This window comes from Myxocyprinus asiaticus, chromosome 37 (genome assembly GCF_019703515.2).
Source record: "Myxocyprinus asiaticus isolate MX2 ecotype Aquarium Trade chromosome 37, UBuf_Myxa_2, whole genome shotgun sequence".
Lineage (NCBI taxonomy): Eukaryota > Metazoa > Chordata > Actinopteri > Cypriniformes > Catostomidae > Myxocyprinus > Myxocyprinus asiaticus.
In genome coordinates, this window is record NC_059380.1 from 9,160,612 (window position 1) to 9,173,192 (window position 12,581).

Here is a 12,581-nt window from a genome sequence, read left to right on the forward strand (position 1 = left end):
CCAGCTGGTACGTGATAACTGTGCGGTATGTGTAAACCTCACTCCCCTGGCTTCAAGAGGTGCACTAGCAACTGACGCTAGAGGCTGTAGCCTTTAGCCTCCTTATTAGCGCTCCCGCCTCCCATGCCGGCAGACGTAGATTTGAATCCCGCTCTGAGCGGGTCGAGCAGGACCAGTTACACTAACACTACTGCCTAACATCTTCTTTTGTGTTCCATAGAAGAAAGAACACATATGGGTTTCGAAACCCCTTTTTTTGGTGTACTATTTCTTTAAATTTCAAACTTACTTCTTTTGGGTGACGTTTAGTAAAAAGAAACAAACAAACATGAAAATATGTAAATTTGCAAGGAAAGTGTTCGCTCTTTAGCCTTTGGGTTTGGTCGGGTAAAATCTTAACCCTCAGTGACTTAAGCATACCCTACACGAAGTAGGTAGCGCAGTGCCCTTTTAAGGAATAGTTTACCCAAAAATGAAATTCATTTACTCACCCTTATACAATGCAGGAGAATGGTGACCAAAAATTTGAAGCTCCAAAAAGCACATAAAGCCAGCATAAATGTAATCCATATGACTCCAGTGGTTTAATCAATGTCTTCTGAACCTATCTTATCGGTTGTGGGCGAGAACAGACCAAAATATAATTCCTTTTTCGCTGTACATTGCCATTGTAGTCTCTAGGCACGATCATGATTTCAAAGCTTTGGTCACCATTCAAGTGCACTGAATGGACCAACAGAGCTGATATATTCTTCTAAAACTCTTCATTTGTGTTCTGCAGAGAAAAGAAAGTCATACACATCTGGGATGGCATGAGGGTGAGTAAATGATGAGAGAATTTTCATTTTTGGGTGAACTATTTCTTTAAGGGCACAAGATTGCCACTTGCCAAACGAAAACACAAATGCATAAAAATCCGGAAAGTGTCACATTTAAGACCTCTATCTGAAGAAGTTACCCTGGACCATAAATTCTCTTCCTCTCTGATGTTGATTCAAAGCAAGTCTAGTCATTTTGCATCAATCCCCAGATGAACAGGAGATGCAAGCGCTGTTGGGATATACCGGAAGCCGCCAGATGCTGACCTACTCTACTGAAGGTGGTACAACTCCTTACGGCAAGGAGAAGATCTGGGTCATGATATTCTGATGAGCTTGTAGAGAAAAATAAACAAACTGAAAAGCTAATTATTGAAAGCACAGCACTGGTTTTAAATGACCTGAAGGTCTTGTTAAGACTCAATTACATGAAAGTCAATGATATATTTAACTTCCTGTATCATTACATGCTTTGAATCAGATGGGAGATGCATGCCAATCTCGTTTTCTGATGTGGGATATCCTCTGTGGACACAAATGAGACACAACAAGGCTGTTTTTCCTGTTCTTCTTCATGTCCAAAACATGCTGTGAAATAACTGAAATATTTAAGACCTCCTTCCTCTCCTGTAGCCTTATAGAAGACCACCCTCCTACACCCTTTCAGCACGGCTTCAGTCTCCTTCCTTCTGAAGTGAAATTGGATTCTGCCTAATCTCCGCCAACACTGTTTCCTCTCATTTCCTTCCAACTGTTAAATTCAGTATTTATCCAATCCAAAAAGGTCACACATTCACTGAAAATCTTATGTGATGTTTTTTATTGATTTTATATTTAACTCATTCCCTCTGTCTTAGTGAATTATCAAAATCAGTTTTGCCATTTGGATCGCCAGTAACTCAATAAGATGAGATGAGTCTGTGCCTTGGGAGAGACTGTTATAGGTTTCCCAACGCACACCCAAACCCAGCCCTCTTGAAAACAAGCTTGCTGATTTTACATCAGTATCAATTTATACATACGTTTTTGAGTTTTCTTTTTCATTTTCTTTCCATATCTTTTTATCTTTCTTGCTCTGTTGCTTCTCGTTTGAACAAAGCAACCTAATTGCTTATTATCCAAACTGCATCTCACTTGTTGGCCCCCCTCGCCCGAGTCCCCACCGTGGCCAATGGTAAACAACCTGGTCACTAGGGCTCCTTAGCAACAGCATCGAGTGAGGTGAGTGTGTGTGTGTGTGTGTGTGTGTGTGTGTGTACTACACCCATTACCAAGCCAGTGTGTGTGTGATTTTGTGATGAGGCAGCAATGTGTTGTTTTTATAGTCATGTCTTCAAGAAGACGAGGCACAAACTGTACAGATTTTGTCTGTTAGGCACGGTTGTGTTAAAACAAACTTCAACAACAGGCATATAAAGGCATAAAAAATTTAAAATTAAAATGCAAACGGTGTAAAGCCGCACCTGTGTGCTGTTGCCGGGATACTAAGTAATAAAGGTTCATTAGAGTTGAGCAGCTGTGGTACTGACAGGAGCTGCACAGAACTTGCTGGGAAATAATAATAATAATAATAATAATAATAATAACTAGGCTGAAAATATACCAGACAAGACTTTTTTTTTTTTTTTTTTATGATTTAACTTTTAAGCATTTCAGGAAGAGACCCAGTGAATTCAAAGTAAATTTTTGTGACATCATTAGCAAATTCTTGTTTTAAGCATCTCACCTCACAAAATTGTGCTATATTTATGCTAAAAAATAAAAATATTTGCCAAAGGGGTAAAAATGACGCATTTAATAAAGAAATAATACAAATAATATATATATATATATATATATATATATATATATATATATATATATACACACACACACACACTGTATCTATACTTTTTATATTTATATATTTGTGAATGTACTGGAAAAACTTTACAGGAAAATTAGACAAAACTACTACAGTTTATTTTTTATCTTTTTTAAGTGTAGACTTACACAAAAAGCCATAAACTAAACGCTGCATCCTTGTGCTTTATGTTTTTTACATATGGATTGAGAGGTCAAACACGGGCTGTTCATGAATATTTAAAGCACACTGATTCCAGTTTATGCTGTGAAGCTCACAATGAACCCACTGCTACTGACAGCATCAGAGAGGGTTTCCTATAAATTATATGTGAATAGGTAAATAGGAATATTTAAACTTCCATCTTTCAAAGCTGATGGACTGACAGTACAGAAATCTCATTTCCTCTACCTTAAAAACAAAGGTAAGATGCAGAACACTTAGCCCGAGTCAAAAATAGCTGCTGGAACTCATTTCCTGGATGGGTCCATCTGCCTCAGGTTACCATGGTCATTAAATACATTCTGATTCTGTTAGTAGCCCTAGCTGTACCATCTAAACTCCAGGGACAAGGGTGTCACACCTGTCCCAGCCTCTGCCTCTTTTTGGTGTCATTTTAATGCCCTTCGTTCACACTTATCATAAGGAGGGATTGGGGAACAGAGTGAAGGGTGTGAATATAGTCTCCAGGGATGCTTGCACGTTGTCAAATGATAAGAACGGGTATTAGTGTGTGTGTGTGTGTGTGTGTGTGTGTGTGTGTGTGTGTGTGTGTAGAGAGAGAGAGAGAGAGAGAGAGAGAGAGAGAGAGAGAGAGAGAGAGAGAGAGAGAGAGAGAGAGGAGTCTGGGAGATGTGCTGCTGACAAATCCATTAATTATACCTCAGAAATCCATCCACTGCACAATAACAACTACATAAAACGCCCCTGGAGCTAAATTGGGAGGGTGGGCTATTCATTCTTTTGTCATTATTCTAGATTCTGCCATTAAAGCTCTTGAGAAACCCGGGCAATGATGAGATGGACACACATTTGTCTTAAAGACAAAGAACAGTTATGATTATTTAACCTTAAAGGGATAGATGTAAATTCTTTTATCATTTACTCACCCTCATGCCATCACAGATGTGTATGACTTACTTTCTTCTGCAGAACACAAACAAAGATTTTTAGAAGAATATCGTAGCTCTGTAGGTACATTCAATGCAAGTGAATGGGTGCCAAACATTTTGAAGCTCCAAAATGCACATAAATCAGCATAAAAGTAATCTATAAGACTCCAGTGGTTAAATCCATATCTTCTGAAGCGATATGATAGGTGTGTGCGAGAAACAGATCAATATTTAAGTCTGTTTTTACCATAAATTCTAGTCCCTGCCCATTAGGGGGTGATATGCATGAAGAATGCAAATCACCAAAAACAAAAGGAGGACGACGTAAATATTGAACTGTTTCTCACCCATGCCTATCATATTGCATCTGAACACATGGATTAAACCACTGGAGTCATATGGATTACTTTTATGCTGTATTTATGTGCATTTTGAGGCTTCAAATTTTTGGCACCTATTCACTTGCATTGTATGGACATACAGAACTGAAATATTCCTCTAAAAATCTTTGTTTGTATTCAGCAGAAGAAAGAAAGTCATACACACATGGGATGGCATGAGGGTGAGTAAATGATGAGAAAATTTTCATTTTTGGGTGGACTATCCCTATAATGATACAAAATTTGCTATATGAAATTTGTAGTGGGATCACAATTGCACTCTGCTAGTATATTGTCACTGAGACACATGACAAAAATAAAATGCGAAATGCATTGAATGCCTTGCAGCCCAATTGAACTTTAGACTAAATGAAGACATAACTGTTAAAAAAATTTTTTAAAAAATAAATAAAAAAAGAAAGAAAGTGCGCTGCTTTGCATTATCTGAACTCAAAATTTTCTAATACGGCCCAAACAAAGTGACAATCCTCAAGAAAGCTGCTTATTACTGTGTTCTTGAACTGTTTTCAGGCCCCTGGAGCATGGCTGAAGCTTGGTGGGAGACTGCAACCCTGTCCTAACCATTCTGATTGAACCTGTTCCTAATGCCAAAGGGTCAATGCAGTTGGTGCATTCAGGCACTGAAGATAAAATATGCACATAATAATGACTGTGCTTTCTGAATTCTAGCGTTATGCTGAAATCTAAAGCCTCAAGACTCATCCGTATGGAGCACAGTCAGATCTGAAGACAAAAGAAGCAGATATTTTCTGTACTACTTATTTAAAGTCATATTGGATATACTGAACTGATGTCTGATTACTCAGACTCATGTATATTCCATGCCAGCCTATGTTGAAGTTCATGTCTGTTTCACCTCGTACTGTTGCCCTTAGGCGCTATGATTGTGTATGTGAGGCAACATGAGGTCATAATTCAGGTCAGTGATTTTTAAAGACATAAACCGTAGATGTACCATAGACATATTCCTCACGTTTTAGGGGTATTATATAGGCATAACACATTCTGAAATGTAAAACAGGTTAACCATTCAATCACAGGAAATGCGTGAGGCTGAATTTTCATGTTAGCAATGTATTTCTGCAGAAATTCTGTCACCATCCATCAGACAGCATCCATACAATACGCATTGACAGCTTTAAGCTACAATTATGGCTAAGAACGGATCAAAACTAGAGGAAGTAAGAACTATACACGAGCCTTTGATGCTGTGCTAATGCTGTAGACTTGTCCTCTAATCCCACTGCCAGGCAGATGAACTTTCTCTTTAGATTAGCATATGTATCTTCTGATTATCTTGGCAATAAAGGAACATTTGTAGCTTTTCTGCAGAGCTGTGTAATTAATCGAAATAAAATTGAAACTGCGACATGAGCTTCTATCACAATTTCTGTGCACTTCAAAGTTAAGTGGTAGCAGCAGCACTCTGTTCTGTTTGTAGTAGTCTACTACACATACTCAGAGCCAGAGGTTACACTAGAAAAAATCTTTATCCCTCACTCTGACGGACTGAGTTGAAACTTTTCCATCATGGTCTTTTTTATCCGTCATACTTCTTTTATTTCATAAATACTGAAGCTACATTCAGAGGTGTGGCATCCATTATAATGGCATATACAGTAGGCTACATATCATATATAATAGATTTATGACTCAAGTGTGAGTATTTTGAATCAGTAGTTCTATTGTGAAAATTCTACCTGACAATAAACTGTTGCGAGAAAACAGGATTTTTAAACTTTGCCAGTTATGTGTGGCTTTGAAAAGTGCAAACACTCACGTACAGACATCACGGAACTTCAGTGTGCCACATCAGCGCAGTTAAAACAGGTTCATTAAAATAAAAGAGAATTCTGCTCTAAATGCCATGTTTGCACTAAGATTAAATGCAAGTAGCCTATAATTGGCAGAAACGGTAAGCTTTTTTCCACGCTTATTGTTCTTATACTTTTTGTGTTTTATTATCATGCAGAAACACACTGACATGCTGTAATGATTGATGTATGCAGTCATGAAATCAGAGGCACTCCGAAAAGATTTGGTCAAAAGAGACGAATATATGATGTAAATGGTGATGTGTCTGTCAATTGCGGTGGGGCCTGTCCACTTGTGATCGGATCACCCTAAATGCAAGTTGATACGAGGCAATAAACATGGGCAGGACACACACACACCCACAGCTGGAGTTAGATAGTGAAATCAAAACTGATGCGTTAGGTGTAAGTGGTTATCTTGTTTATTTTTGTATCTGTCAAAATGACATAAAGCATTTGAAATTATCCATCAATGTTTAAAAAGAAATCGGTACATTTCGGAAAATTTTCGGTTAACGCAACCCCTGCTCAGAGCATGTATGATGCTCATAAAAGGGTATTTTTTGCGGTCTCCTAGTAGTTACGAAAATTCATATCACTGCCCCCAGTGGCCAAACCTGAAAGTTTTTTAAAGGCACGTGCTGAATTTTCATGCTAGCAATGTATTTCTGCAGAAATTCTGTCACCATCCATCAGACAGTGTCCAGGCGAGTAGTTTTTAGTTGCAAATTATGTAATACATTCAACAGGAATGCATATTTTAATAACCATAAATCCTAACCCGAATCCCAACCCTAAATCTAACCGTCAGTTGAATGTGTGAATGCGTTTACTGCCAGGATTCCGTAGAACCAGAACCAGTGTCTCTGAGGCTGCTCACAATTGCCACAGAAAATGGAAAACACACTTGAATGCAAGCAAAGATGTACGATGGGAGATGGCTCCTGTCAGGAACTCGGCAGAATGGGGTCGATGTCAGGGTACCAACGTTGAGTTCTCATGTTATCATGTTGTTCAGGTACAATGTGAATGCAAAGAGACTGAGTTCTTTTTTCATTTTTAGGTCAACAGAGAGAGAGAGAGAGAGAGAGAGAGAGAGTTCTTCAAAGAGAACAAGTGTGAGCACCCTTAAAGTGCAACTCTTTTTATTGGCAGTAGAACATGGGCAAAACATGCATTTATGTGGAGACAAAAGCCATTGATTGCAAGCTTGTAGTTTTTACACACCCTGTTGAACATGAGACCTGCTATTTCATGGTGATTTTAAGCCTTTGTGTTCTTTTAGTCTTGATTTCTAAGCAGTCACACAGTTCAGACCTAATCCTCAAGGGTTCAACAACTGTTCCCCATCTGGGATTTGTGCGCCTGGCTTCATATTCTATTTAAATGTCAGCCCTTAGAGTCTGCACTTATTGTAGCCTTCATGTAAGACTAATACATTTGAAACACTTCAAAACAGAAGCATAGGTCTAGAACTGCTGACTAACAGCTGAACATGTTGTATCCATTTACATGTGTGAAGACGCATGTGTAGCAATTATGCTGCATATGATGGTGATTCTGCTGACATTGCCACAACAGACTATGTAGATTCACTGAGCACACATACAATATGAGGCAAAAAGTACTTAGTGTTGATATAAATACAAGGGAAAATATTAATACTCCATAACAGCATCACCTGTGTCACCAGTGCAAAATCTCTCATTATGGAAAGCAGAAGGTTTAGTAAAGGAAAGAGATGCTAATTAGAGACACTCTGTAACAATCCACCATGTTGCCTACAATAACAGGACGCAAACGAGTTCTACCAGACCCCTTCTTAATTCTATAACAGGGCAATTATCCACTCTGAAAGGCAGCAGAAATTGTATGGAAATACGTTCTCATTACTGAATCTAGACTTTACATCGTAATTGATGCTTTGTGCGATCTGAGTGCATTTTGTAGAAAAATCAGGCATGATATTAGTTAGGAAACAGGAAGGGTAGTGAATAGCATACAACCATACTACTCTTTCTATACTGTGAATAGAAGTAATGCACTTAACCTCCCATTTTCAAAGTTAAAATTAACTGGAATATCTGGTAAAAAAAATAAATAAAATAAAATACTGAGTGACTATTTGCACCATGGTATAAATAGCATCTGCCACAAAGTGCTGCTATTTGCACTGCAATAGTCTGGTGAAAGCACAGGAAAATATGACAAACTAGACAATAGGTGTCGCTGCAGTAGTGTGGGGTGTAAAGACAGTGTGAATGTGTACTTTTGTCCTAGCTACACCAGTTCGATTCCACCATTTCACCCACTCTTTTTCCCATCCGATTTCCTATTTCCACTTTTAATATTTGTTTTAATACTGCTTAAATTAATGGATAAAAATGAATATGAATGTTGATTTCATCGCAGTGATTTGGTCATGGTGAATGTCTGGGAGTGCAGAGAAGGGTTTGATCTAGAGGCGAGGTCTGTCAATCGCACTCGTTCCCGCGGCTCAGCATCGCTTGTGTGTAAATTGCATTACTGTATTACTATAGTAATATTGTAGTTACCATGTTTTTTGGCTGAAACCATAGATTCAGCCAATCGTGTGGCAGCAGTGCAGTGCATAAAATCATTCGGATATGGGTCAGAAGCTTCAGTTAATGTTCACATCAACCATAAGAATGGGGAAAATGTGATCTCAGTGATTTGGACCATGGCATGATTGTTGGTGCCAGATGGGCTGGTTTGAGTATTTCTGTAACTGCTGATCTCCTGGGATTTTCACGCACAACAATCTCTAGAATTTACTCAGAATGGTGCCAAAAACAAAAAAAATGCCTTGCTGATGAGAGAGGTCAACAGAGAATGGCCAGACTGGTTCAAACGGACAAAGTCTACGGTAACTCAGATAACCGCTCTGTACAATTGTGGTGAGAAGAATGCTATTCTGAGATGCGGGTTGGTGCTGTTTTGGAGTATATATATATATATATATATATATATATATATATATATATACACTGGCAGCCAAAAGTTTGGAATAATGTACAGATTTTGCTGATTTGGAAGGAAATTGGTACTTTAATTCACCAAAGTGGCATTCAGCTGATCACAAAGTATAGTCAGGACATTACTGATGTAAAAAAACAGCACCATCACTATTTGAAAAAAGTCATTTTTGATCAAATCTAGACAGGCCTCATTTCCAGCAGCCATCACTCCATGCAGTTATCATGCTAAATTGCTAATTTGGTACTAGAAAATCGCTTGCTATTATATCAAACATAGTTACATTGTGTTTGTTTTTGAGTTGCCACAGTATGCAATAGACTGGCATGTCTTAAGGTCAATAACGGCAAAAAAGAAACAGCTTTCTCTAGAAACTCGTCAGTCAATCATTGTTTTGAGGAATGAAGGCTATACAATGCTTGAAATTGCCAAAAAACTGAAGATTTCATACAAAGGTGTACACTACAGCCTTCAAAGACAAAGGACAACTGGCTCTAACAAGGACAGAAAGAGATGTGGAAGGCCCAGATGTACAACTAAACAAGAGGATAAGTACATCAAAGTCTCTAGTTTAGAAATAGGTGCCTCACATGTCCTCAGCTGACAGCTTCATTGAATTCTACCCGCTCAACACCAGTTTCATGTACAACAGTAAAGAGAAGACTCAGGGGTTCAGGCCTTATGGGAAGAATTGCAAAGAAAAAGACACTTTTGAAACAGAAAAACAAAAAGAAAATGTTAGAGTGGGCAAAGAAACACAGACATTGGACAACAGATAATTGGAAAAGAATGTTATGGATCTTAACCACATTGAGCTTTTTTGGGATCAGCTAGACTGTAAGGTGCATGAGAAGTGCCCAACAAGACAGCCACATCGATGGCAAGTGCTACAGGAAGCATGGGGTGAAATGTCACCTGAGTATCTGGACAAACTGACAGCTAGAATGCCAAGGATCTGCAAAGCTGTCATTGCTACACATGAAGGATTTTTTGATGAGAACTCTTTGAAGTAGTTTAAGAAGTTCTGAAAAAAAAAATTTCAAATGGTAATAGTCATTTTTCACGTTATTAATGACCTGACTTTACATTGCGATCAGTTGAATGCCACTTTGGTGAATAAAAGTACCAATTTCCTTCCAAATGTACACATGTATATATATATACTATTTATGTATGTATGTATATGTATATATAGCACTGATTCACATACTAATCTTAAAAAATGGAAGGCACTAATAAGTGTATACTGCATGGTATTCTATTATTCCATGAGGAACATAGCTCAGGTGTATGGGCAGGAATTGGTCTGAATGTGGCATTGTGGAGTATGGGAGGAGAAAACATGATTTGAGGGGTCTTTTGGGCATCAGTTGAAATATTTACAGTGAAAGGCAGTCGCTGTCCATTATTTGTCAATACATTAATCTCCTCTTGTTCCACACACACAAAAGGATGGACTTTGCTGTCTCTCATACAGAGACTTGCATACACACACAGATCTACACAATCAGCCCCTTGTGTTCCATATTTGGCTATATGGCTTATTCAACAGCACTGATGATATTACATCATAATGCCATTGTCATAAGCCCGAAAATAAGTTTCTTCAACCAGAACTCTGCATTCAACCAGAACTCTGCTCCTCATGTATCTGGATGTGTTTTTGTTCGCCCAAAGGAAGGATTAAGCCACAAAACAATATTTTGAATAGGCGCGTCAGTTGCCCTTTTGAAAAATGACACACATGGCCATTTATTCCTGTGTGTGCAACAGAGTTACAGATGGCAGAACAAATCCTGACATGTCACGATCAGCCACAAGTGAATTCTGTGTATCGGCTCAATGAAAGCTAAACTTCAAAGTATAGACATGGCCCTTTCACAATGATCGCACATGTTGGTGATAATATAAAATGGATGGAAAAATTTTATTTAACTAAAGCACATATATCAGTGTGTACATTTACTAAAGGGGAAGACTTTCTTTTTTAAAACAATTCCTCCAATCCCAGTAGTGCAGAGTAAGAACTAAGCCATTCGTAGGTTGACACCCTGAAAAGGGTAAACATTAGCATTAGCAAACAGAATTGCAAAAATAATGACAGATAGTGCCGCCCCATACTCATACCATTGGTTGAGCCAATTTTGCTATGTCGGGCTGGTCGTGATGCTACACAAACAGAGCACAGATTCACAGGGTTATACTTTTCAGGGAAATGTCTTACTTATAATTGTCCCTTTATATTAAACGAATATTCCGGGTTTAATACAAGTTAAGCTCAATCGACAGCATTTGTGGCATAATATTGATTACCACACAAATTAATTTTCACTTGCCCCTCCTTTCTTAAAAAAAAAGCAAAAATCGAGGTTACAGTGAGGCACTTACAATGGAAGTTAAAGGGCTGATCCGTAAAGGTTAAAATACTCTCTGTTTTAAAAGTATAGCCACAAGACATAGACAATATGCATGTTAACATGATTTTAGTGTAATAAAATCACTTACTAACCTATTTTGTGTAAAGTTATAGCCAATTTTACAACTTCATTGCCATGACGATGTAGTCACCAAACCCTAAAACCCTAAAATGACTGTAAAAATGACATTTTAAACAACTTTACATCTCAAAGAATACATGAGTTTTAACAGAATTATAAGCTTAAACTTTCTCCCTTTAAACCGTCAAAAAATTGGCCACATTCACTTCTATTGTAAGTGCTGAGTCAAAATGATTTTTGGTGGTAATCAACATTATGCCATAAATGCTGTCGAATGATCTTAACTTGTATTGATTCCAGAATATTCTTTTAAATTGGGATAGGAGAAAGTATTTTAACATTGAAAAAATGACACACTTCACCTTTAAGTTCACCACTGTAAACGTACAATAACACGGAAAAAAAAAGTGCTCTCACTGTAAGCATTATACACATGATTTGCAAATGAAAAGAAAGGAAAAGAGAGAATTGAGACAATTAGTGTGCTGTAATTGCTGTGTAATGATCTGTGAAAATAAATAGTGAGAAAGCTTTTTTAATCACTTCTTGTGAAATGATTGCAATCTCTTAGACTTTAACCACAATGAGACAAAGAGATAGAAACAACACCTGTGACTTATTTCTTTCTATAGAAAACAAAAGGTGTGCTGATGTGTGTTGGTGTGTGTGCTTCTGAAAATAAGTGTTTTCCTCTGTGCGTGAGTCACACTTGACTTGTGGTGTGTGTGTGTGTGTCTGCTCGATACACCCGCAGCTAAGCATTTCATACATCTGACTGACAACTCTGGTCTAGTTTTAGGGTTCAAGATAAAACAAAGACTCCTCATCGCCCTGACAGGAGTTGAGATGACGTTCAGTGTAAACATGGATGCTAACAGTAGCCGCTACTGCATTTCAGTGCCGAGAGAGCGATGCACTTGCGATGCAAAGGACTGGGGTATGAGTCCGAGAGGACACACGTCAACACATGAGGCAAAATTGTCATAGAAGCAACATAAAAAGACATGGTTTTTACAGCAATTGCGTTTTTCATCCCTCATTTGTTTTATCATACAATTGGTCCATTTTAGGTTTAAGGGTAGGAAATTAAGCTTTGTG

General features: G+C 38.0%; 1 protein-coding gene across 17 annotated transcripts in view; it reads right to left on the reverse strand.

Annotated features, from left to right (window-relative positions):
* Positions 1 to 12,581, reverse strand: part of LOC127427947 (neurofascin-like) — a 114,508-nt gene that overhangs the window by 70,483 nt on the left and 31,444 nt on the right. The gene's annotated exons all lie outside the window — the stretch shown is intronic.